Raw genomic sequence first — 25,753 nt, 5'->3', positions numbered from 1 at the left:
GGCAGATGGACACAGTGGGAATGGCAGATTGACAGGGAAAATGGCAGATGGACACAGTGGGAAATGGCAGACGGACGCAGTGGGAAATGGCAGATGGACACAGTGGGAAATGGCAGATGGACACAGGGGGAAATGGCAGATGGAAGTGGGAAATGGCAGATGGACACTTTGGCAAATGGCAGTCGCACACGGTGAAATGGCAGATGGACACGGGGAAATGGGAGATGAACACGGGGAAATGGCAGATGGACAGAGTGGGAAACGGCAGTTGGACACAGGGAAATGGCAGATGGACACGGGGAAATGGCAGATGAACACAGTGGGAAATGGCAGATGGACTCAGTGGGAATGGCAGATTCACAGGGAAAATGGCAGATGTACACAGTGGGAAATGGCAGACGGACACAGTGGGAAATGGCAGATTGACACAGTGGGAAATGGCAGATGGACACGGGGAAACGGCAGATGGACACAGTGGGAAATGGCAGATGGACGGGGAAATGGCAGATGGACACAGTGGGAAATGGCAGATGGACACAGTGGGAAATTGAAGATGGACACGGGGAAATGGCAGACGGACGCAGTGGGAAATGGCAGATGGACACAGTGGGAAATGGCAGACGGACGCAGTGCGAAATGGCAGATGGACACAGTGGGAAATGGCAGATGGACACAGGGGGAAATGGCAGATGGAAGTGGGAAATGGCAGATGGACACTTTGGCAAATGGCAGTCGCACACGGTGAAATGGCAGATGGACACGGGGAAATGGGAGATGAACACGGGGAAATGGCAGATGGACAGAGTGGGAAACGGCAGTTGGAACAGGGAAATGGCAGATGGACACGGGGAAATGGCAGATGAACACAGTGGGAAATGGCAGATGGACTCAGTGGGAATGGCAGATTCACAGGGAAAATGGCAGATGTACACAGTGGGAAATGGCAGACGGACACAGTGGGAAATGGCAGATTGACACAGTGGGAAATGGCAGATGGACACGGGGAAATGGCAGATGGACACAGTGGGAAATGGGCGATGGACAGTGGGAAATGGCAGATGGACACAGGGAAATGGCAGATGGACACAGTGGGAAATGGCCGATGGACACATGGGAAATTGAAGATGGACACGGGGAAATGTCAGATGGACACAGTGGGAAAAGGCAGATGGACACAGTGGGAAATTGAAGATGGACACGGGGAAATGGCAGACGAAGGCTGTGGGAAATGGCAGATGGACACAGTGGGAAATGGCAGATGGACGGGGAAATGGCAGATGGACACAGTGGGAAATGGCAGATGGACACAGTGGGAAATTGAAGATGGACACGGGGAAATGGCAGACGGAAGCAGTGGGAAATGGCAGATGGACACAGTGGGAAATGGCAGATGGACACAGGGGGAAATGGCAGATGGACACAGGGAAATGGCAGATGGACACAGTGGGAAATGGCCGATGGACACAGTGGGAAATTGAAGATGGACACGGGGAAATGTCAGATGGACACAGTGGGAAATGGCAGATTGACACGGGGGAAATTGCAGATGGAAACTGGGAAATGGCAGTTGGACACGGGGAAATGGCAGATGGACACAGAGGGAAATGGCAGATGGACACAGAGGGAAATGGCAGATGGACACTGGGGGAAATGGCAGATGGACACAGTGGGAAATGGCAGATGGACACAGGGGGAAATGGCAGATGGACACGGGAGAAATGGCGGATGGACACAGTGGGAAATGGCAGATGGACACAGGGGGAAATGGCAGATGGACAGTGCGAAATGGCAGATGGACACAGGGGGAAATGGCAGATGGACACGGGGGAAATGGCAGATGGACACAGTGGGAAATGGCAGATGGACATAGGGAAATGGCCGATGGACACAGTGGGAAATGGCAGATGGACACGAGGAAATGGCAGATGGAAACGGGTAAATGGCAGACGGACGCAGTGGGAAATGGCAGATGGACATGGTGAAATGGCAGATGGACACAGTGGGAAATGGCAGATGGACACAGTGGGAAATTCAAGATGAACACGGAGAAATGGCAGACGAAGGCTGTGGGAAACGGCAGATGTATACAGTGGGAAATGGCAGATGGACACAGCGGGAAATGGCATGATTGAAGTGGGAAATGGCAGATGGACACTTTGGGAAATGGCAGATGGACACAGGGGAAATGGCAGATGGACACGGGGAAATGGCAGATGGACACAGTGGGAAATGGCAGATGGATACAGGGGGAAATGGCAGATGGACAGTTGGAATGGCAGACGGACATGGGGAAATGGCAGATGGACACAGTGATAAATTGAAGATAGACACGGGGAAATGGCAGATGGACACAGTGAGAAATGGCAGATGGACACAGTGGGAAATGGCAGATGGACACAGTGGGAAATTGAAGATGGACACGGGGAAATGGCAGACGGACGCAGTGGGAAATGGCAGATGGACACAGTGGGAAATGGCAGATGGATACAGGGGGAAATGGCAGATGGTCAGTTGGAATGGCAGATGGACATGGGGAAATGGCAGATGGACACAGTGGTAAATTGAAGATAGACACGGGGAAATGGCAGACGGACGCAGTGGGAAATGGCAGATGGACACAGTGGGAAATGGCAGATGGACAGGGGGAAATGGCAGATGGAAGTGGGAAATGGCAGATGGACACTGTGGGAAATGGCAGACGGACACGGTGAAATGGCAGATGGACACGGGGAAATGGGAGATGGACACGGGGAAATGGCAGATGGACACAGTGGGAAACGGCAGATGGACACAGGGAAATGGCAGATGGACACAGTGGGAAATGGCAGACTAACACGGGGAAATGGCAGATGGACACGGGGAAATGGCAGATGGACACGGCGAAATGGCAGATGGACACAGTGGGAAATGGCAGATGGACACAGGGAAATAGCAGATGGACAGGGGAAATGGCAGATTGACACAGTGGGAAATCTCAGTCGGACACGGGAAAATGGCAGACGGATAGGGGAAATGGCAGATGGACACGGGTAAATGGCAGATGGACACAGTGGGAAAGGCAGATGGACACTGTGGGAAATGGCAGATGGACACGGGGGAAATTGCAGATGGAAACTGCGAAATGGCAGTTGGACACGGGGAAATGGCAGATGGACACAGAGGGAAATGGCAGATGGACACAGAGGGAAATGGCAGATGGAAGTTGGAAATGGCAGATGCACACTGTGGGAAATGGCAGACGGACACCGTGAAATGGCAGATGGACACGGAGAAATGGGAGATGGACACGGGGAAATGGCAGATGGACACAGAGGGAAATGGCAGATGGAAACGGGGAAACGGCAGATGGACACGGGGAAACGGCAGATGAACAAAGTGGGAAATGGCAGATGGACACATTGGGAAATGGCAGATGGACGGGGAAATGTCAGACGGAAACAGTGGGAAATAGCAGAAGGACACACTGGTAAATGGCAGATGGACACGGGGAAATGGCATATTGACACAGTGGGAAAGGCAGATGGACACTGTGGGAAATGGCAGATGGACACGGGGGAAATTGCAGATGGACACGGGGGAAATTGCAGATGGACACAGGGGGAAATGGCAGAAGGACACAGGGGAAATGGCAGATGGACACGGGGAAGTGGCAGATGGACACAGGGGGAAATGGCAGAAGGACACAGGGGAAACGGCAGATGGACACAGTTGGAAATGGCAGATGGACACAGCGGGAAATGGCATGATTGAAGTGGGAAATGGCAGATGGACACTGTGGGAAATGGCAGATGGACACAGGGGAAATGGCAGATGGACACGGGGAAATGGCAGATGGACACAGTGGGAAATGGCAGATGGATACAGGGGGAAATGGCAGATGGACAGTTGGAATGGCAGACGGACATGGGGAAATGGCAGATGGACACAGTGATAAATTGAAGATAGACACGGGGAAATGGCAGATGGACACAGTGAGAAATGGCAGATGGACACAGTGGGAAATGGCAGATGGACACAGTGGGAAATTGAAGATGGACACGGGGAAATGGCAGACGGACGCAGTGGGAAATGGCAGATGGACACAGTGGGAAATGGCAGATGGATACAGGGGGAAATGGCAGATGGGCAGTTGGAATGGCAGATGGACATGGGGAAATGGCAGATGGACACAGTGGTAAATTGAAGATAGACACGGGGAAATGGCAGACGGACGCAGTGGGAAATGGCAGATGGACACGGGGAAATGGCAGATGGACACAGTGGGAAATGGCAGATGGATACAGGGGGAAATGGCAGATGGACAGTTGGAATGGCAGACGGACATGGGGAAATGGCAGATGGACACAGTGATAAATTGAAGATAGACACGGGGAAATGGCAGATGGACAGTGAGAAATGGCAGATGGTCACAGTGGGAAATGGCAGATGGACACAGTGGGAAATTGAAGATGGACACGGGGAAATGGCAGACGGACGCAGTGGGAAATGGCAGATGGACACAGTGGGAAATGGCAGATGGATACAGGGGGAAATGGCAGATGGTCAGTTGGAATGGCAGATGGACATGGGGAAATGGCAGATGGACACAGTGGTAAATTGAAGATAGACACGGGGAAATGGCAGACGGACGCAGTGGGAAATGGCAGATGGACACAGTGGGAAATGGCAGATGGACAGGGGGAAATGGCAGATGGAAGTGGGAAATGGCAGATGGACACTGTGGGAAATGGCAGACGGACACGGTGAAATGGCAGATGGACACGGGGAAATGGGAGATGGACACGGGGAAATGGCAGATGGACACAGTGGGAAACGGCAGATGGACACAGGGAAATGGCAGATGGACACAGTGGGAAATCGCAGACTAACACGGGGAAATGGCAGATGGACACGGGGAAATGGCAGATGGACACGGCGAAATGGCAGATGGACACAGTGGGAAATGGCAGATGGACACAGGGAAATAGCAGATGGACAGGGGAAATGGCAGATTGACACAGTGGGAAATCTCAGTCGGACACGGGAAAATGGCAGACGGATAGGGGAAATGGCAGATGGACACGGGTAAATGGCAGATGGACACAGTGGGAAAGGCAGATGGACACTGTGGGAAATGGCAGATGGACACGGGGGAAATTGCAGATGGAAACTGGGAAATGGCAGTTGGACACGGGGAAATGGCAGATGGACACAGAGGGAAATGGCAGATGGACACAGAGGGTAATGGCAGATGGAAGTTGGAAATGGCAGATGCACACTGTGGGAAATGGCAGACGGACACCGTAAAATGGCAGATGGACACGGAGAAATGGGAGATGGACACGGGGAAATGGCAGATGGACACAGAGGGAAATGGCAGATGGACACGGGGAAACGGCAGATGAACAAAGTGGGAAATGGCAGATGGACACATTGGGAAATGGCAGATGGACGGGGAAATGTCAGACGGAAACAGTGGGAAATAGCAGAAGGACACACTGGTAAATGGCAGATGGACACGGGGAAATGGCATATTGACACAGTGGGAAAGGCAGATGGACACTGTGGGAAATGGCAGATGGACACGGGGGAAATTGCAGATGGACACGGGGGAAATTGCAGATGGACACAGGGGGAAATGGCAGAAGGACACAGGGGAAATGGCAGATGGACACGGGGAAGTGGCAGATGGACACAGGGGGAAATGGCAGATGGAAGTGGGAAATGGCAGAAGGACACAGTGGGAAATGGCAGATGGACACAGTGGGAATGGCAGATTGACAGGGAAAATGGCAGATGGACACAGTGGGAAATGGCAGACGGACGCAGTGGGAAATGGCAGATGGACACAGTGGGAAATGGCAGATGGACACAGGGGGAAATGGCAGATGGAAGTGGGAAATGGCAGATGGACACTTTGGCAAATGGCAGTCGCACACGGTGAAATGGCAGATGGACACGGGGAAATGGGAGATGAACACGGGGAAATGGCAGATGGACAGAGTGGGAAACGGCAGTTGGACACAGGGAAATGGCAGATGGACACGGGGAAATGGCAGATGAACACAGTGGGAAATGGCAGATGGACTCAGTGGGAATGGCAGATTCACAGGGAAAATGGCAGATGTACACAGTGGGAAATGGCAGACGGACACAGTGGGAAATGGCAGATTGACACAGTGGGAAATGGCAGATGGACACGGGGAAACGGCAGATGGACACAGTGGGAAATGGGCGATGGACAGTGGGAAATGGCAGATGGACACAGGGAAATGGCAGATGGACACAGTGGGAAATGGCCGATGGACACAGTGGGAAATGGCCGATGGACACAGTGGGAAATTGAAGATGGACACGGGGAAATGTCAGATGGACACAGTGGGAAATGGCAGATGGACACAGTGGGAAATTGAAGATGGACACGGGGAAATGGCAGACGAAGGCTGTGGGAAATGGCAGATGGACACAGTGGGAAATGGCAGATGGACACAGGGGGAAATGGCAGATGGAAGTGGGAAATGGCAGATGGACACTGTGGGAAATGGCAGAAGGACACAGGGGAAATGGCAGATGGACACGGGGAAATGGCAGATGGACACAGTGGGAAATGGCAGAAGGATACAGGGGGAAATGGCAGATGGACAGTTGGAATGGCAGATGGACATGGGCAAATGGCAGATGGACACAGTGGGACATTGAAGATGGACACGGGGAAATGGCAGATGGACACAGTGGGAAATGGCAGATGGACGGGGAAATGGCAGATGGACACAGTGGGAAATGGCAGATGGACACAGTGGGAAATTGAAGATGGACACGGGGAAATGGCAGACGGACGCAGTGGGAAATGGCAGATGGACACAGTGGGAAATGGCAGACGGACGCAGTGGGAAATGGCAGATGGACACAGTGGGAAATGGCAGATGGACACAGGGGGAAATGGCAGATGGAAGTGGGAAATGGCAGATGGACACTTTGGCAAATGGCAGTCGCACACGTTGAAATGGCAGATGGACACGGGGAAATGGGAGATGAACACGGGGAAATGGCACATGGACAGAGTGGGAAACGGCAGTTGGAACAGGGAAATGGCAGATGGACACGGGGAAATGGCAGATGAACACAGTGGGAAATGGCAGATGGACTCAGTGGGAATGGCAGATTCACAGGGAAAATGGCAGATGTACACAGTGGGAAATGGCAGACGGACACAGTGGGAAATGGCAGATTGACACAGTGGGAAATGGCAGATGGACACGGGGAAATGGCAGATGGACACAGTGGGAAATGGGCGATGGACAGTGGGAAATGGCAGATGGACACAGGGAAATGGCAGATGGACACAGTGGGAAATGGCCGATGGACACATGGGAAATTGAAGATGGACACGGGGAAATGTCAGATGGACACAGTGGGAAAAGGCAGATGGACACAGTGGGAAATTGAAGATGGACACGGGGAAATGGCAGACGAAGGCTGTGGGAAATGGCAGATGGACACAGTGGGAAATGGCAGATGGACGGGGAAATGGCAGATGGACACAGTGGGAAATGGCAGATGGACACAGTGGGAAATTGAAGATGGACACGGGGAAATGGCAGACGGAAGCAGTGGGAAATGGCAGATGGACACAGTGGGAAATGGCAGATGGACACAGGGGTAAATGGCAGATGGACACAGGGAAATGGCAGATGGACACAGTGGGAAATGGCCGATGGACACAGTGGGAAATTGAAGATGGACACGGGGAAATGTCAGATGGACACAGTGGGAAATGGCAGATTGACACGGGGGAAATTGCAGATGGAAACTGGGAAATGGCAGTTGGACACGGGGAAATGGCAGATGGACACAGAGGGAAATGGCAGATGGACACAGAGGGAAATGGCAGATGGACACTGGGGGAAATGGCAGATGGACACAGTGGGAAATGGCAGATGGACACAGGGGGAAATGGCAGATGGACACGGGAGAAATGGCGGATGGACACAGTGGGAAATGGCAGATGGACACAGGGGGAAATGGCAGATGGACAGTGCGAAATGGCAGATGGACACAGGGGGAAATGGCAGATGGACACGGGGGAAATGGCAGATGGACACAGTGGGAAATGGCAGATGGACATAGGGAAATGGCCGATGGACACAGTGGGAAATGGCAGATGGACACGAGGAAATGGCAGATGGAAACGGGTAAATGGCAGACGGACGCAGTGGGAAATGGCAGATGGACATGGTGAAATGGCAGATGGACACAGTGGGAAATGGCAGATGGACACAGTGGGAAATTCAAGATGAACACGGAGAAATGGCAGACGAAGGCTGTGGGAAACGGCAGATGGACACAGTGGGAAATGGCAGATGGACACAGCGGGAAATGGCATGATTGAAGTGGGAAATGGCAGATGGACACTGTGGGAAATGGCAGATGGACACAGGGGAAATGGCAGATGGACACGGGGAAATGGCAGATGGACACAGTGGGAAATGGCAGATGGATACAGGGGGAAATGGCAGATGGACAGTTGGAATGGCAGACGGACATGGGGAAATGGCAGATGGACACAGTGATAAATTGAAGATAGACACGGGGAAATGGCAGATGGACACAGTGAGAAATGGCAGATGGACACAGTGGGAAATGGCAGATGGACACAGTGGGAAATTGAAGATGGACACGGGGAAATGGCAGACGGACGCAGTGGGAAATGGCAGATGGACACAGTGGGAAATGGCAGATGGATACAGGGGGAAATGGCAGATGGTCAGTTGGAATGGCAGATGGACATGGGGAAATGGCAGATGGACACAGTGGTAAATTGAAGATAGACACGGGGAAATGGCAGACGGACGCAGTGGGAAATGGCAGATGGACACAGTGGGAAATGGCAGATGGACAGGGGGAAATGGCAGATGGAAGTGGGAAATGGCAGATGGACACTGTGGGAAATGGCAGACGGACACGGTGAAATGGCAGATGGACACGGGGAAATGGGAGATGGACACGGGGAAATGGCAGATGGACACAGTGGGAAACGGCAGATGGACACAGGGAAATGGCAGATGGACACAGTGGGAAATGGCAGACTAACACGGGGAAATGGCAGATGGACACGGGGAAATGGCAGATGGACACGGCGAAATGGCAGATGGACACAGTGGGAAATGGCAGATGGACACAGGGAAATAGCAGATGGACAGGGGAAATGGCAGATTGACACAGTGGGAAATCTCAGTCGGACACGGGAAAATGGCAGACGGATAGGGGAAATGGCAGATGGACACGGGTAAATGGCAGATGGACACAGTGGGAAAGGCAGATGGACACTGTGGGAAATGGCAGATGGACACGGGGGAAATTGCAGATGGAAACTGGGAAATGGCAGTTGGACACGGGGAAATGGCAGATGGACACAGAGGGAAATGGCAGATGGACACAGAGGGAAATGGCAGATGGAAGTTGGAAATGGCAGATGCACACTGTGGGAAATGGCAGACGGACACCGTGAAATGGCAGATGGACACGGAGAAATGGGAGATGGACACGGGGAAATGGCAGATGGACACAGAGGGAAATGGCAGATGGAAACGGGGAAACGGCAGATGGACACGGGGAAACGGCAGATGAACAAAGTGGGAAATGGCAGATGGACACATTGGGAAATGGCAGATGGACGGGGAAATGTCAGACGGAAACAGTGGGAAATAGCAGAAGGACACACTGGTAAATGGCAGATGGACACGGGGAAATGGCATATTGACACAGTGGGAAAGGCAGATGGACACTGTGGGAAATGGCAGATGGACACGGGGGAAATTGCAGATGGACACGGGGGAAATTGCAGATGGACACAGGGGGAAATGGCAGAAGGACACAGGGGAAATGGCAGATGGACACGGGGAAGTGGCAGATGGACACAGGGGGAAATGGCAGATGGAAGTGGGAAATGGCAGATGGACACAGTGGGAAATGGCAGATGGACACAGTGGGAATGGCAGATTGACAGGGAAAATGGCAGATGGACACAGTGGGAAATGGCAGACGGACGCAGTGGGAAATGGCAGATGGACACAGTGGGAAATGGCAGATGGACACAGGGGGAAATGGCAGATGGAAGTGGGAAATGGCAGATGGACACTTTGGCAAATGGCAGTCGCACACGGTGAAATGGCAGATGGACACGGGGAAATGGGAGATGAACACGGGGAAATGGCAGATGGACAGAGTGGGAAACGGCAGTTGGACACAGGGAAATGGCAGATGGACACGGGGAAATGGCAGATGAACACAGTGGGAAATGGCAGATGGACTCAGTGGGAATGGCAGATTCACAGGGAAAATGGCAGATGTACACAGTGGGAAATGGCAGACGGACACAGTGGGAAATGGCAGATTGACACAGTGGGAAATGGCAGATGGACACGGGGAAATGGCAGATGGACACAGTGGGAAATGGGCGATGGACAGTGAGAAATGGCAGATGGACACAGGGAAATGGCAGATGGACACAGTGGGAAATGGCCGATGGACACAGTGGGAAATGGCCGATGGACACAGTGGGAAATTGAAGATGGACACGGGGAAATGTCAGATGGACACAGTGGGAAATGGCAGATGGACACAGTGGGAAATTGAAGATGGACACGGGGAAATGGCAGACGAAGGCTGTGGGAAATGGCAGATGGACACAGTGGGAAATGGCAGATGGACACAGGGGGAAATGGCAGATGGAAGTGGGAAATGGCAGATGGACACTGTGGGAAATGGCAGAAGGACACAGGGGAAATGGCAGATGGACACGGGGAAATGGCAGATGGACACAGTGGGAAATGGCAGAAGGATACAGGGGGAAATGGCAGATGGACAGTTGGAATGGCAGATGCACATGGGGAAATGGCAGATGGACACAGTGGGACATTGAAGATGGACACAGTGGGAAATTGAAGATGGACACAGGGGGAAATGGCAGATGGAAGTGGGAAATGGCAGATGGACACTTTGGCAAATGGCAGTCGCACACGGTGAAATGGCAGATGGACACGGGGAAATGGGAGATGAACACGGGGAAATGGCAGATGAACAGAGTGGGAAACGGCAGTTGGACACAGGGAAATGGCAGATGGACACGGGGAAATGGCAGATGAACACAGTGGGAAATGGCAGATAGACTCAGTGGGAATGGCAGATTCACAGGGAAAATGGCAGATGTACACAGTGGGAAATGGCAGACGGACACAGTGGGAAATGGCAGATTGACACAGTGGGAAATGGCAGATGGACACGGGGAAATGGCAGATGGACACAGTGGGAAATGGCAGATTGACACAGTGGGAAATGGCAGATGGACACGGGGAAATGGCAGATGGACACAGTGGGAAATGGGCGATGGACAGTGGGAAATGGCAGATGGACACAGGGAAATGGCAGATGGACACAGTGGGAAATGGCAGATGGACGGGGAAATGGCAGATGGACACAGTGGGAAATGGCAGATGGACACAGTGGGAAATTGAAGATGGACACGGGGAAATGGCAGACGGAAGCAGTGGGAAATGGCAGATGGACACAGTGGGAAATGGCAGATGGACACAGGGGGAAATGGCAGATGGACACAGGGAAATGGCAGATGGACACAGTGGGAAATGGCCGATGGACACAGTGGGAAATTGAAGATGGATACGGGGAAATGTCAGATGGACACAGTGGGAAATGGCAGATTGACACAGTGGGAAATTGAAGATGGACACGGGGAAATGGCAGACGAAGGCTGTGGGAAATGGCAGATGGACACAGTGGGAAATGGCAGATGGACACAGGGGGAAATGGCAGATGGACACAGGGGGAAATGGCAGATGGAAGTGGGAAATGGCAGATGGACACTGTGGGAAATGGCAGAAGGACAAAGGGGAAATGGCAGATGGACACGGGGAAATGGCAGATGGACACAGTGGGAAATGGCAGAAGGATACAGGGGGAAATGGCAGATGGACAGTTGGAATGGCAGATGGACATGGGGAAATGGCAGATGGACACAGTGGGACATTGAAGATGGACACGGGGAAATGGCAGATGGACACAGTGGGAAATGGCAGATGGACGGGGAAATGGCAGATGGACACAGTGGGAAATGGCAGATGGACACAGTGGGAAATTGAAGATGGACACGGGGAAATGGCAGACGGACGCAGTGGGAAATGGCAGATGGACACAGCGGGAAATGGCAGACGGACGCAGTGGGAAATGGCAGATGGACACAGTGGGAAATGGCAGATGGACACAGGGGGAAATGGCAGATGGAAGTGGGAAATGGCAGATGGACACTTTGGCAAATGGCAGTCGCACACGGTGAAATGGCAGATGGACACGGGGAAATGGGAGATGAACACGGGGAAATGGCACATGGACAGAGTGGGAAACGGCAGTTGGACACAGGGAAATGGCAGATGGACACGGGGAAATGGCAGATGAACACAGTGGGAAATGGCAGATGGACTCAGTGGGAATGGCAGATTCACAGGGAAAATGGCAGATGTACACAGTGGGAAATGGCAGACGGACACAGTGGGAAATGGCAGATTGACACAGTGGGAAATGGCAGATGGACACGGGGAAATGGCAGATGGACACAGTGGGAAATGGGCGATGGACAGTGGGAAATGGCAGATGGACACAGGGAAATGGCAGATGGACACAGTGGGAAATGGCCGATGGACACAGTGGGAAATTGAAGATGGACACGGGGAAATGTCAGATGGACACAGTGGGAAAAGGCAGATGGACACAGTGGGAAATTGAAGATGGACACGGGGAAATGGCAGACGAAGGCTGTGGGAAATGGCAGATGGACACAGTGGGAAATGGCAGATGGACACAGTGGGAAATGGCAGATGGACGGGAAAATGGCAGATGGACACAGTGGGAAATGGCAGATGGACACGGGGAATTGGCAGACGGACGCAGTGGGAAATGGCAGATGGACACAGTGGGAAATGGCAGATAGACACAGGGGGAAATGGCAGATGGAAGTGGGAAATGGCAGATGGACACATTGGCAAATGGCAGACGCAAACGCTGAAACGGCAGATGGACACGGGGAAATGGCATATGTACACGGGGAAATGGGAGATGGACACGGGGAAATGGCAGATGGACAGAGTGGCAAACGGCAGATGGACACAGGGAAATGGCAGATGGACACGGGGAAATGGCAGATGAACACAGGGGGAAATGGCAGATGGACACAGTGGGAAATGGCAGATGGACACAGGGGGAAATGGCAGAAGGACACAGGGGAAATGGCAGATGGACACGGGGAAATGGCAGATGGACACGGGGAAATGGCAGATGGACACAGTGCGAAATGGCAGATGGACTGTGGGAAATGGCAGAAGGACACAGGGCAAATGGCAGACGAAGGCTGTGGGAAATGGCAGAAGGACACAGTGGGAAATTGCAGATGGACACACGGGGAAATGCCAGAAGGACACAGGGGAAATGGCAGATGGACACGGGGAAATGGCAGATGGACACCGTGGGAAATGGCAGATGGACACAGGGAAATGGCAGATGGACTCAGTGGGAAATGGCAGATGGACACGGGGGAAATGGCAGATGGACACGGGGAAATGGCAGACGGACGTAGTGGGAAATGGCAGATGGACACGGGGAAATGGCAGATGGACACAGTGGGAAATGGGCGATGGACAGTGGGAAATGGCAGATGGACACAGGGAAATGGCAGATGGACACAGTGGGAAATGGCCGATGGACACAGTGGGAAATTGAAGATGGACACGGGGAAATGTCAGATGGACACAGTGGGAAATGGCAGATGGACACAGTGGGAAATTGAAGATCGACACGGGGAAATGGCAGACGAAGGCTGTGGGAAATGGCAGATGGACACAGTGGGAAATGGCAGATGGACACAGGGGGAAATTGCAGATGGACACAGTGGGAAATGGCAGAAGGATACAGCGGGAAATGGCAGATGGACAGTTGGAATGGCAGATGGACATGGGGAAATGGTAGATTGACACAGTGGGACATTGAAGATGGACACGGGGAAATGGCAGATGGACACAGTGGGAAATTGAAGATGGACACGGGGAAATGTCAGATGGACACAGTGGGAAAAGGCAGATGGACACAGTGGGAAATTGAAGATGGACACGGGGAAATGGCAGACGAAGGCTGTGGGAAATGGCAGATGGACACAGTGGGAAATGGCAGATGGACACAGTGGGAAATGGCAGATGGACGGGAAAATGGCAGATGGACACAGTGGGAAATGGCAGATGGACACGGGGAATTGGCAGACGGACGCAGTGGGAAATGGCAGATGGACACAGTGGGAAATGGCAGATAGACACAGGGGGAAATGGCAGATGGAAGTGGGAAATGGCAGATGGACACATTGGCAAATGGCAGACGCAAACGGTGAAACGGCAGATGGACACGGGGAAATGGCATATGTACACGGGGAAATGGGAGATGGACACGGGGAAATGGCAGATGGACAGAGTGGCAAACGGCAGATGGACACAGGGAAATGGCAGATGGACACGGGGAAATGGCAGATGAACACAGGGGGAAATGGCAGATGGACACAGTGGGAAATGGCAGATGGACACAGGGGGAAATGGCAGAAGGACACAGGGGAAATGGCAGATGGACACGGGGAAATGGCAGATGGACACGGGGAAATGGCAGATGGACACAGTGCGAAATGGCAGATGGACTGTGGGAAATGGCAGAAGGACACAGGGCAAATGGCAGACGAAGGCTGTGGGAAATGGCAGAAGGACACAGTGGGAAATTGCAGATGGACACACGGGGAAATGCCAGAAGGACACAGGGGAAATGGCAGATGGACACGGGGAAATGGCAGATGGACACCGTGGGAAATGGCAGATGGACACAGGGAAATGGCAGATGGACTCAGTGGGAAATGGCAGATGGACACGGGGGAAATGGCAGATGGACACGGGGAAATGGCAGACGGACGTAGTGGGAAATGGCAGATGGACACGGGGAAATGGCAGATGGACACAGTGGGAAATGGGCGATGGACAGTGGGAAATGGCAGATGGACACAGGGAAATGGCAGATGGACACAGTGGGAAATTGCCGATGGACACAGTGGGAAATTGAAGATGGACACGGGGAAATGTCAGATGGACACAGTGGGAAATGGCAGATGGACACAGTGGGAAATTGAAGATGGACACGGGGAAATGGCAGACGAAGGCTGTGGGAAATGGCAGATGGACACAGTGGGAAATGGCAGATGGACACAGGGGGAAATTGCAGATGGACACAGTGGGAAATGGCAGAAGGATACAGCGGGAAATGGCAGATGGACAGTTGGAATGGCAGATGGACATGGGGAAATGGTAGATTGACACAGTGGGACATTGAAGATGGACACGGGGAAATGGCAGATGGACACAGTGGGAAATGGCAGATGGACGGGGAAATGGCAGATGGTCACAGTGGGAAATGGCAGATGGACACAGTGGGAAATTGAAGATGGACACGGGGAAATGGCAGACGGACGCAGTGGGAAATGGCAGATAGACACAGTGGGAAATGGCAGATGGACACAGGGGGAAATGGCAGATGGAAGTGGGAAATGGCAGATGGACACTGTGGGAAATGGCAGAAGGACACAGGTGAAATGGCAGATGGACACGGGGAAATGGCAGATGGACACAGTGGGAAATGGTAGAAGGATACAGGGGGAAATGGCAGATGGACAGTTGGAATGGCAGATGGACATGGGGAAATGGCAGATGGACACAGTGGGACATTGAAGATGGACACGGGGAAATGGCAGATGGACGGGGAAATGGCAGATGGACACAGTGGGAAATGGCAGATGGACACAGTGGGAAATGGCAGATGGACTCAGGGGGAAATGGCAGATGGAAGTGGGAAATGGGAGATGGACTCGGGGAAATGGCAGATGGACAGAGTGGGAAACCGCAGATGGACACAGGGAAATGGCAGATGAACACTGGGGGAAATGGCAGATGGACACAGTGGGAAATGGCAGATGGACACAGTGGGAATGGCAGATTGACAGGGAAAATGGCAGATGGACACAGTGGGAAATGGCAGACGGACACAGTGGGAAATTGCAGATTGACACAGTGGGAAATGGCAGATGGACACAGGGAAATGCCAGATGGACACAGTGCGAAATGGCAGATGGACTGTGGGAAATGGCAGAAGGACACAGGGGAAATGGCAGACGAAGGCTGTGGGAAATGGCAGATGGACACAGTGGGAAATGGCAGAATGACAGAGGGGGAAATGGCAGAAGGACACAGGGGAAATGGCAGATGGACACGGGGAAATGGCAGATGGGCAACGTGGGAAATGGCAGATGGACACAGGGAAATGGCAGATGGACACAGTGGGAAATGGCAGAAGGACACGGGGGAAATGGCAGATGGACACGGGGAAATGGCAGACGGACGTAGTGGGAAATGGCAGATGGACACCGGGAAATGGCAGATGGACACAGTGGGAAATGGGCGATGGACAGTGGGAAATGGCAGATGGACACAGGGAAATGGCAGATGGACACAGTGGGAAATGGCCGATGGACACAGTGGGAAATTGAAGATGGACACGGGGAAATGGCAGATGGACACAGTGGGAAATGGCAGATGGACACAGGGGGAAATTGCAGATGGATGTGGGAAATGGGAGATGGACTCTGTGGGAAATGGCAGAAGGACACAGGGGAAATGGCAGATGGACACGGGGAAATGGCAGATGGACACAGTGGGAAATGGCAGAAGGATACAGCGGGAAATGGCAGATGGACAGTTGGAATGGCAGATGGACATGGGGAAATGGTAGATGGACACAGTGGGACATTGAAGATGGACACGGGGAAATGGCAGATGGACACAGTGGGAAATGGCAGATGGACGGGGAAATGGCAGATGGTCACAGTGGGAAATGGCAGATGGACACAGTGGGAAATTGAAGATGGACACGGGGAAATGGCAGACGGACGCAGTGGGAAATGGCAGATAGACACAGTGGGAAATGGCAGATGGACACAGGGGGAAATGGCAGATGGAAGTGGGAAATGGCAGATGGACACTGTTGGAAATGGCAGAAGGACACAGGGGAAATGGCAGATGGACACGGGGAAATGGCAGATGGACACAGTGGGAAATGGCAGATGGACACAGTGGGAAATTGAAGATGGACACGGGGAAATGGTAGACGGACGCAGTGGGAAATGGCAGATGGACTGTGGGAAATGGCAGAAGGACACAGGGGAAATGGCAGACGAAGGCTGTGGGAAATGGCAGATGGACACAGTGGGAAATGGCAGAATGACAGAGGGGGAAATGGCAGAAGGACACAGGGGAAATGGCAGATGGACACGGGGAAATGGCAGATGGACACCGTGGGAAATGGCAGATGGACACCGTGGGAAATGGCAGATGGACACAGGGAAATGGCAGATGGACACAGTGGGAAATGGCAGATGGACACGGGGGAAATGGCAGATGGACACGGGGAAATGGCAGACGGACGTAGTGGGAAATGGCAGATGGACACCGGGAAATGGCAGATGGACACAGTGGGAAATGGGCGATGGACAGTGGGAAATGGCAGATGGACACAGGGAAATGGCAGATGGACACAGTGTGAAATTGAAGATGGACACGGGGAAATGTCAGATGGACACAGTGGGAAATGGCAGATGGACACAGGGGGAAATTGCAGATGGAAGTGGGAAATGGGAGATGGACTCTGTGGGAAATGGCAGAAGGACACAGGGGAAATGGCAGATGGACACGGGGAAATGGCAGATGGACACAGTGGGAAATGGCAGAAGGATACAGCGGGAAATGGCAGATGGACAGTTGGAATGGCAGATGGACACTGTGGGAAATGGCAGAAGGACACAGGGGAAATGGCAGATGGACACAGTGGGAAATGGCAGATGGACACAGTGGGAAATTGAAGATGAACACGGGGAAATGGCAGACGGACGCAGTGGGAAATGGCAGATGGACGGGGAAATGGCAGATGGACACAGTGGGAAATGGCAGATGGACACAGTGGGAAATTGAAGATGGACACGGGGAAATGGCAGACGGACGCAGTGGGAAATGGCAGATGGACACAGTGGGAAATGGCAGATGGACACAGGGGGAAATGGCAGATGGAAGTGGGAAATGGGAGATGGACACGGGGAAATGGCAGATGGACAGAGTGGAAAACCGCAGATGGACACAGGGAAATGGCAGATGAACACTGGGGGAAATGGCAGATGGACACAGTGGGAAATGGCAGATGGACACAGTGGGAAGGGCAGATTGACAGGGAAAATGGCAGATGGACACAGTGGGAAATGGCAGACGGACACAGTGGGAAATGGCAGATTGACACAGTGGGAAATGGCAGATGGACACAGGGAAATGGCAGATGGACACAGTGCGAAATGGCAGACGAAGGCTGTGGGAAATGGCAGATGGACACAGTGGGAAATGGCAGAATGACAGAGGGGGAAATGGCAGAAGGACACAGGGGAAATGGCAGATGGACACGGGGAAATGGCAGATGGGCAACGTGGGAAATGGCAGATGGACACAGGGAAATGGCAGATGGACACAGTGGGAAATGGCAGAAGGACACCGTGGGAAATTGAAGATGGACACGGGGAAATGGCAGACGGACGCAGTGGGAAATGGCAGATAGACACAGTGGGAAATGGCAGATGGACACAGGGGGAAATGGCAGATGGAAGTGGGAAATGGCAGATGGACACTGTGGGAAATGGCAGAAGGACACAGGGGAAATGGCAGATGGACACAGTGGGAAATGGCAGATGGACACAGTGGGAAATTGAAGATGAACACGGGGAAATGGCAGACGGACGCAGTGGGAAATGGCAGATGGACACAGTGGGAAATGGCAGATGGACGGGGAATTGGCAAATGGACACAGTGGGAAATGGCAGATGGACACAGTGGGAAATTGAAGATGGACACGGGGAAATGGCAGACGGACGCAGTGGGAAATGGCAGATGGACACAGTGGGAAATGGCAGATGGACACAGGGGGAAATGGCAGATGGAAGTGGGAAATGGGAGATGGACACGGGGAAATGGCAGATGGACAGAGTGGGAAACCGCAGATGGACACAGGGAAATGGCAGATGAACACTGGGGGAAATGGCAGATGGACACAGTGGGAAATGGCAGATGGACACAGTGGGAAGGGCAGATTGACAGGGAAAATGGCAGATGGACACAGTGGGAAATGGCAGACGGACACAGTGGGAAATGGCAGATTGACACAGTGGGAAATGGCAGATGGACACAGGGAAATGGCAGATGGACACAGTGCGAAATGGCAGACGAAGGCTGTGGGAAATGGCAGATGGACACAGTGGGAAATGGCAGAATGACAGAGGGGGAAATGGCAGAAGGACACAGGGGAAATGGCAGATGGACACGGGGAAATGGCAGATGGGCAACGTGGGAAATGGCAGATGGACACAGGGAAATGGCAGATGGACACAGTGGGAAATGGCAGAAGGACACGGGGGAAATGGCAGATGGACACGGGGAAATGGCAGACGGACGTAGTGGGAAATGGCAGATGGACACCGGGAAATGGCAGATGGACACAGTGGGAAATGGGCGATGGACAGTGGGAAATGGCAGATGGACACAGGGAAATGGCAGATGGACACAGTGGGAAATGGCCGATGGACACAGTGGGAAATTGAAGATGGACACGGGGAAATGGCAGATGGACACAGTGGGAAATGGCAGATGGACACAGGGGGAAATTGCAGATGGATGTGGGAAATGGGAGATGGACTCTGTGGGAAATGGCAGAAGGACACAGGGGAAATGGCAGATGGACACGGGGAAATGGCAGATGGACACAGTGGGAAATGACAGAAGGATACAGCGGGAAATGGCAGATGGACAGTTGGAATGGCAGATGGACATGGGGAAATGGTAGATGGACACAGTGGGACATTGAAGATGGACACGGGGAAATGGCAGATGGACACAGTGGGAAATGGCAGATGGACGGGGAAATGGCAGATGGTCACAGTGGGAAATGGCAGATGGACACAGTGGGAAATTGAAGATGGACACGGGGAAATGGCAGACGGACGCAGTGGGAAATGGCAGATAGACACAGTGGGAAATGGCAGATGGACACAGGGGGAAATGGCACATGGAAGTGGGAAATGGCAGATGGACACTGTTGGAAATGGCAGAAGGACACAGGGGAAATGGCAGATGGACACGGGGAAATGGCAGATGGACACAGTGGGAAATGGCAGATGGACACAGTGGGAAATTGAAGATGGACACGGGGAAATGGTAGACGGACGCAGTGGGAAATGGCAGATGGACACAGTGGGAAATGGCAGATGGAAGTGGGAAATGGCAGATGGACACTTTGGCAAATGGCAGACGCACACGGTGAAATGGCAGATGGACACGGGGAAATGGCAGATGGACAGAGTGGCAAACGGCAGATGGACACAGGGAAATGGCAGATGGACACGGGGAAATGGCAGATGAACACAGGGGGAAATGGCAGATGGACACAGTGGGAAATGGCAGATGGACACAGGGGGAAATGGCAGAAGGACACAGGGGAAATGGCAGATGGACACGGGGAAATGGCAGAAGGACACATTGGGAAATGGCAGATGGACTGTGGGAAATGGCAGAAAGACACAGGGGAAATGGCAGACGAAGGCTGTGGGAAATGGCAGATGGACACAGTGGGAAATGGCAGATGGACACAGGGGGAAATGGCAGAAGGACACAGGGGAAATGGCAGATGGACACGGGGAAATGGCAGATGGACACCGTGGGAAATGGCAGATGGACACAGGGAAATGGCAGATGGACACAGTGGGAAATGGCAGATGGACACGGGGGAAATGGCAGATGGACACGGGGAAATGGCAGACGGACGTAGTGGGAAATGGCAGATGGACACGGGGAAATGGCAGATGGACACAGTGGGAAATGGCCGATGGACAGTGGGAAATGGCAGATGGACACAGGTAAATGGCAGATGGACACAGTGGGAAATGGCCGATGGACACAGTGGGAAATTGAAGATGGACACGGGGAAATGTCAGATGGACACAGTGGGAAATGGCAGATGGACACAGTGGGAAATTGAAGATGGACACGGGAAAATGGCAGACGAAGGCTGTGGGAAATGGCAGATGGACACAGTGGGAAATGGCAGATGGACACAGGGAAATGGCAGATGGACACGGGGAAATGGCAGATGAACACAGGGGGAAATGGCAGATGGACACAGTGGGAAATGGCAGATGGACACAGGGGGAAATGGCAGAAGGACACAGGGGAAATGGCAGATGGACACGGGGAAATGGCAGATGGACACATTGGGAAATGGCAGATGGACTGTGGGAAATGGCAGAAAGACACAGGGGAAATGGCAGACGAAGGCTGTGGGAAATGGCAGATGGACACAGTGGGAAATGGCAGATGGACACAGGGGGAAATGGCAGAAGGACACAGGGGAAATGGCAGATGGACACGGGGAAATGGCAGATGGACACCGTGGGAAATGGCAGATGGACACAGGGAAATGGCAGATGGACACAGTGGGAAATGGCAGATGGACACGGGGGAAATGGCAGATGGACACGGGGAAATGGCAGACGGACGTAGTGGGAAATGGCAGATGGACACGGGGAAATGGCAGATGGACACAGTGGGAAATGGCCGATGGACAGTGGGAAATGGCAGATGGACACAGGTAAATGGCAGATGGACACAGTGGGAAATGGCCGATGGACACAGTGGGAAATTGAAGATGGACACGGGGAAATGTCAGATGGACACAGTGGGAAATGGCAGATGGACACAGTGGGAAATTGAAGATGGACACGGGAAAATGGCAGACGAAGGCTGTGGGAAATGGCAGATGGACACAGTGGGAAATGGCAGATGGACAAAGCGGGAAATTGCAGATGGAAGTGGGAAATGGAAATGGACTCTGTGGGAAATGGCAGAAGGACACAGGGGAAATGGCAGATGGACACGGGGAAATGGCAGATGGACACAGTGGGAAATGGCAGAAGGATACAGCTGGAAATGGCAGATGGACAGTTGGAATGGCAGATGGACATGGGGAAATGGTAGATGGACACAGTGGGACATTGAAGATGGACACGGGGAAATGGCAGATGGACACAGTGGGAAATGGCAGATGTACGGGGAAATGGCAGATGGTCACAGTGGGAAATGGCAGATGGACACAGTGGGAAATTGAAGATGGACACGGGGAAATGGCAGACGGACGCAGTGGGAAATGGCAGAAAGACACAGTGGGAAATGGCAGATGGACACAGGGGGAAATGGCAGATGGAAGTGGGAAATGGCAGATGGACACTTTGGCAAATGGCAGACGCACACGGTGAAATGGCAGATGGACACGGGGAAATGGGAGATGGACACGGGGAAATGGCAGATGGACAGAGTGGGAAACGGCAGATGGACACGGGGAAATGGCAGATGAACACAGTGCTAAATGGCAGATGGACTCAGTGGGAATGGCAGATTGACAGGGAAAATGGCAGATGGACACAGTGGGAAATGGCAGATGGACACAGTGGGAAATGGCAGATTGACACAGTGGGAAATGGCAGATGGACACGGGGAAATGGCAGATGGACACAGTGGGAAATGGGCGATGGACAGTGGGAAATGGCAGATGGACACAGGGAAATGGCAGATGGACACAGTGGGAAATGGCCGATGGACACAGTGGGAAATTGAAGATGGACACGGGGAAATGTCAGATGGACACAGTGGGAAATGGCAGATGGACACAGTGGGAAATTGAAGATGGACACGGGGAAATGGCAGACGAAGGCTGTGGGAAATGGCAGATGGACACAGTGGGAAATGGCAGATGGACACAGGGGGAAATGGCAGATGGAAGTGGGAAATGGCAGATGGACACTGTGGGAAATGGCAGAAGGACACAGGGGAAATGGCAGATGGACACGGGGAAATGGCAGATGGACACAGTGGGAAATGGCAGAAGGATACAGGGGGAAATGGCAGATGGACAGTTGGAATGGCAGATGGACATGGGGAAATGGCAGATGGACACAGTGGGAAATGGCAGATGGAGACAGGGATATTGAAGATGGACACGGGGAAATGGCAGATGGACACAGGGGGAAATGGCAGATGGACACAGTGGGAAATGGCAAATGGACACAGTGGGAATGGCAGATTGACAGGGGAAAATGGCAGATGGACACAGTAGGAAATGGCAGATGGTCACGGGGAAATGGCAGATGGACACAGTGGGAAATGGCATATGGACACAGTGGGAAATGGCAGATGGACACAGTGGGAAATGGCAGATGGACACAGTGGGACAGGCAGAAGGACACTGTGGGAAATGGCAGATGGATACGGGAGAAATGGCAGATGGACACGGGGAAATGGCAGATGGACTCAGTGGGAAATGGCAGATGGACACAGGGAAATGGCAGATGGACACAGTGGGAAATGGCAGATGGACACGGGGAAATGGCAGATGGACACAGAGGGAAATGGGCGATGGACAGTGGGAAATGGCAGATGGACACAGGGAAATGGCAGATGGACACAGTGGGAAATGGCCGATGGACACAGTGGGAAATTGAAGATGGACACGGGGAAATGTCAGATGGACACAGTGGGAAATGGCAGATGGACACAGTGGGAAATTGAAGATGGACACGAGGAAATGGCAGACGAAGGCTGTGGGAAATGGCAGATGGACACAGTGGGAAATGGCAGATGGAAGTGGGAAATGGCAGATAGACACAGGGGGAAATTGCAGATGGAAGTGGGAAATGGGAGATGGACTCTGTGGGAAATGGCAGAAGGACACAGGGGAAATGGGCGATGGACAGTGGGAAATGGCAGATGGACACAGGGGGAAATGGCCGATGGACACGGTGGGAAATTGAAGATGGACACGGGGAAATGTCAGATGGACACAGTGGGAAATGGCAGATGGACACAGTGGGAAATTGAAGATAGACACGGGGAAATTCCAGACGAAGGCTGTGGGAAATGGCAGATGGACACAGTGGGAAATGGCAGATGGACACAGGGGGAAATGGCAGATGGAAGTGGGAAATGGCAGATGGACACTGTGGGAAATGGCAGAAGGACACAGGGGAAATGGCAGATGGACACGGGGAAATGGCAGATGGACACAGTGGGAAATGGCAGAAGGATACAGGGGGAAATGTCAGATGGACAGTTGGAATGGCAGATGGACATGGGGAAATGGCAGATGGACACAGTGGGAAATGGCAGATGGAGACAGGGATATTGAAGATGGACACGGGGAAATGGCAGATGGACACAGGGGGAAATGGCAGATGGACACAGTGGGAAATGGCAAATGGACACAGTGGGAATGGCAGATTGACAGGGGAAAATGGCAGATGGACACAGTAGGAAATGGCAGATGCTCACGGGGAAATGGCAGATGGACACAGTGGGAAATGTCATATGGACACAGTGGGAAATGGCAGATGGACACAGTGGGAAATGGCAGATGGACACAGTGGGACAGGCAGAAGGACACTGTGGGAAATGGCAGATGGATACGGGGGAAATGGCAGATGGACACGGGGAAATGGCAGATGGACACAGTGGGAAATGGCAGATGGACACAGGGAAATGGCAGATGGACACAGTGGGAAATGGCAGATGGACACGGGGAAATGGCAGATGGACACAGTGGGAAATGGGCGATGGACAGTGGGATATGGCAGATGGACACAGGGAAATGGCAGATGGACACAGTGGGAAATGGCCGATGGACACAGTGGGAAATTGAAGATGGACACGGGGAAATGTCAGATGGACACAGTGGGAAATGGCAGATGGACACAGTGGGAAATTGAAGATGGACACGGGGAAATGGCAGACGAAGGCTGTGGGAAATGGCAGATGGACACAGTGGGAAATGGCAGATGGACACAGGGGGAAATGGCAGATGGAAGTGGGAAATGGCAGATGGACACAGGGGGAAATTGCAGATGGAAGTGGGAAATGGGAGATGGACTCTGTGGGAAATGGCAGAAGGACACAGGGGAAATGGGCGATGGACAGTGGGAAATGGCAGATGGACACAGGGAAATGGCAGATGGACACAGTGGGAAATGGCAGATGGAGACAGGGATATTGAAGATGGACACGGGGAAATGGCAGATGGACACAGGGGGAAATGGCAGATGGACACAGTGGGAAATTGAAGATGGACACGGGGAAATATCAGATGGACACAGTGGGAAATGGCAGATGGACACAGTGGGAAATTGAAGATGGACACGGGGAAATGGCAGACGAAGGCTGTGGGAAATGGCAGATGGACACAGTGGGAAATGGCAGATGGACACAGGGGGAAATGGCAGATGGAAGTGGGAAATGGCAGATGGACACTGTGGGAAATGGCAGAAGGACACAGGGGAAATGGCAGATGGACACGGGGAAATGGCAGATGGACACAGTGGGAAATGGCAGAAGGATACAGGGGGAAATGGCAGATGGACAGTTGGAATGGCAGATGGACATGGGGAAATGGCAGATGGACAGTGGGAAATGGCAGATGGAGACAGGGATATTGAAGATGGACACGGGGAAATGGCAGATGGACACAGGGGGAAATGGCAGATGGACACAGTGGGAAATGGCAAATG

Source organism: Hypanus sabinus, assembly GCF_030144855.1.
Source record: "Hypanus sabinus isolate sHypSab1 chromosome X1 unlocalized genomic scaffold, sHypSab1.hap1 SUPER_X1_unloc_5, whole genome shotgun sequence".
In the NCBI taxonomy this organism is placed as follows: Eukaryota; Metazoa; Chordata; class Chondrichthyes; order Myliobatiformes; family Dasyatidae; genus Hypanus; species Hypanus sabinus.
This window is presented reverse-complemented; position numbering follows the sequence as displayed.